This window comes from Oryx dammah, unplaced genomic scaffold (assembly GCF_014754425.2).
Source record: "Oryx dammah isolate SB20612 unplaced genomic scaffold, SCBI_Odam_1.1 HiC_scaffold_27, whole genome shotgun sequence".
Lineage (NCBI taxonomy): Eukaryota > Metazoa > Chordata > Mammalia > Artiodactyla > Bovidae > Oryx > Oryx dammah.
In genome coordinates, this window is record NW_024070211.1 from 1603111 (window position 1) to 1606288 (window position 3178).

At 48.6% G+C, this 3178-nt stretch overlaps 1 long non-coding RNA gene across 1 annotated transcript; it reads left to right on the plus strand.

Annotated features, from left to right (window-relative positions):
* Nucleotides 1–286: 286 nt before the first annotated feature.
* On the plus strand, nt 287–2240 carry LOC120854963. Its single transcript, XR_005719110.1, has 3 exons — nt 287–531; nt 619–665; nt 1387–2240. It is a non-coding gene; the product is annotated as an uncharacterized LOC120854963 (long non-coding RNA).
* Nucleotides 2241–3178: the final 938 nt, after the last annotated feature.

A 3178-nucleotide genomic window follows, 5' to 3' on the forward strand; every position in this document is an offset into this window, starting at 1 on the left:
ACAATTGTGACTAACTAAGGACTTTACATATATATGTTTGTGACATCATGCCTCACTGTGACTATGCTAAAGCTTAATGGACTCTTGAAATAGGAAGCTGGTTTGTTTTACATAATATAGACCCTCACACCTAAATGGTTGTAAAAATAGAACAAATCACATATTGGATGTCGCCACCTGTTGTCTCTGGGTGGTATTGCAGCTTGGTGAGGAAAGCAGGACATTCTGCTCTTAAGATCCCAGGCGCGACTTGACAATCATGGAGACAAGAGCCCAAAGCCAGGAAGGAACTGGCTAATGTTGGAGAGTGCCGTAAAAGATAAGTGAATCACAGGTCCTGCTCACATGGACCTTTCCCTTTGGTTTGTGGTCAGGGCAACTGTCTGCTGAGTCCCTTGAGCTCATGAGCCTGGAGTCTCGGACCCTGCCCCTCTGCACTGCAAGGTGAAGGAAGCTAAGGATGGAAAGAGGGAAACAGAGAGAGGGGTAATGACAGGACCCTGTTGCTTCTTATAGAGGATAACCGCTGTGGTTAGTATCTACTGAGTGCTGCCACCATTTGAAACTGTCTCACTTAATCAGCGCGAGAGGTAACTTTCTCCTGCCCCCATTTTGCAGATGAGGAAACGCAAGCACAGGGAGGTGAAAGAATTCGGGTTCTCAGGGTAAGTCCTCTCTTCCTTCCTTCTAGCTCGCTTCCTCCCTCGCTCCCTGCCTTCCCTCTCTCCAGCAGTTATTCTCCTGATTGCTATAGACAGGATTTGGGTCCAGGCAGGCCAACTCCAGAGCTCATGCTTTCCCTCCTGTTCCTGTTACCTCTGTTGCCACCTCCTAACTATGACTAATACCTGTTAGCCCAGGCCTCTTATTTGCAGCAAATCCGATGATATAGGAGCAAGTGCAAATCTTTCTGACACTTTCTAATCTTGACTCATCCATCCACGCCTCCATCCGTGTGCTCATCCACCCATCAACCCTTTCTCTAATCCATCTGTCCGCACACCCACCCACCATCGCCCACCCACTCTTCTTTCCATCTTTCCATCTGTTCCTCCACCCCCATCATCCACCCGCAGTCTACCGGCCCACCCATCCATCTATCCAGCCTATATGCTCACATCCATACATCTGTCCATCAACCATCCATCCATCCTTCTCCCACCCACCCATCCATCTTTCCGTTCATCCATTCTTCTGTCCATCCAACACTTTCTTGAGCAGCTACTACCTGCCTGGCACAAAGAATAAAGAAATAAGTCAGATGTGGCTCTTCTCTTCATGTTGCCTCTTACAGTCTCAGAAATATATAAAGGCAATGTGACCTCAGGTACAGGGCCTCACCTGTCTCTGTCTGTTTCTTTGCCCATTTTACGGAGTGGAAAACAGAGCCTTCCTCTCAGGGTACTGAAGAGGATTCAATGAGTCAGTACAAGCAAAATATTTCACAGAGTGCCTAGTGCGTAGTAAGCACTCAGAGTGCCATCAGTCGACAGTGACTACTGCTCTTATCACGGTCGCCGTCACCACCATCATCCCCATCGCAACTACCGTGACAGTTCAGGAAGAGATCAGAAGACACGTCCACAGTCAGAGCAGCGTCTGCCAACCACCCCATAATCTACAAAACTCTTGACGTGAAATATGTCCAGGTATATATGCAAAGAGGGCTCTGAAGCCAAACAAATCTGAATTGCAAGTAAATAAACCCAAAAACCTCTGTAGGATTTCTCGTAGCCTTTGAAGGCTCCTGTGAATTGTAAATCGCCAAGATGTGGAGGATGAACTAATACGCAGCATTTCTCAAATATCCTGAACCTCTGAACCCGCTTTCAAGGCATCTTTATTACAAACTTGCAAAACATTGGCTAGTGGGACCCTGTTTAGGGGATGCTGGTCTCCAGGGTCAGTCTGCCTGTCTCCCCCTCCCCACCCCAACACCGGTCCCCAGGACTTAACTCCCTGTCCTGACTCCTTCACACATCGTCCAGATTCTTTCCCCGGACCTGTGATGCTGAGGTTCATTTAGCACCCACAGACTTAGAATCCCCCAAGAAAGCCTGCCAGGATCCCCCCTGGGGAAAGACCTGCTGGAGCTGGAGGTGGAGTCCAGGTGGGGCAGAAGTCCGTTAAGGACATAGCTTTGGACTAAATTCCAAGCAGCCAACTCTGTTATCGATTTGGGTCACTGGTGTTAACATGTCACTTTCAGTTGCTTTTAATTTAAACAAACAATAAAAAAACTTGGTCTTGTCTGGGATGCAGCCTGGGGCATGTTTAATTCCCAGCATGGAGAGGCAGAGGGCAAGATAAGAAGGAGCCAGAGGACTGCATGAGTGAGTGTGTGAGTGTGTGTGTGAGTGTGTGTGTGTCAGAGAGACAGAGATAGGGAGAAAGAGCACGTGTGGCTCTCTGGGACAGAGCCAGGGAAAAGCTCACACTGGATTCCTGTCCTCCAAGACCAACACTCCTCTGCCTTTGTCACTCTGGGTAATTCTCTTCACTTCTTTGAGACTCAGTTTACTCATCTGTAAATTGGGCTTAGATCAAGCTGCCAAGGGAGCTGTTATGAGAACTCAACGTGATGAGAAAGGCATCGAAAGAGTGGCTTCCAGGTTCTGTGTGTGCCTGTGTGACAGTGTGTGTGTGAGTGTGTACACACACCATGTGTGCCCGTGTGACAGTGTGTGAGTGTGAATGTGTGCACACATCGTGTGTGCCCGTGTGACAGTGTGTGTGTGTAAATGTGTACACACATCATGTGTGCCCATGACAGTGTGTGTATGAATGTGCACACATCATGTGTGCCCGTGTGACAGTGTATGTGTGTGAATGTGTGCTCATGTGACAGTGTGTGAGTGTGAATGTGTGCACACATCTTGTGTGCCCGTGTGACAGTGTGTGTGTGTGAATGTGTGCTCATGTGACAGTGTGTGAGTGTGAATGTGTGCACACATCTTGTGTGCCCGTGTGACAGTGTGTGTGTGAATGTGCACACATCAGGTGTGCCCGTGTGACAGTGTGTGTGTGAATGTGTGCACACATCTTGTGTGCCCGTGTGACAGTGTGTGAGTGTGAATGTGTGCACACATCAGGTGTGCCCGTGTGACAGTGTGTGTGTGAATGTGTGCTTGTGTGACAGTGTGTGAGTGTGAATGTGTGCACACATCTTGTGTGCCCG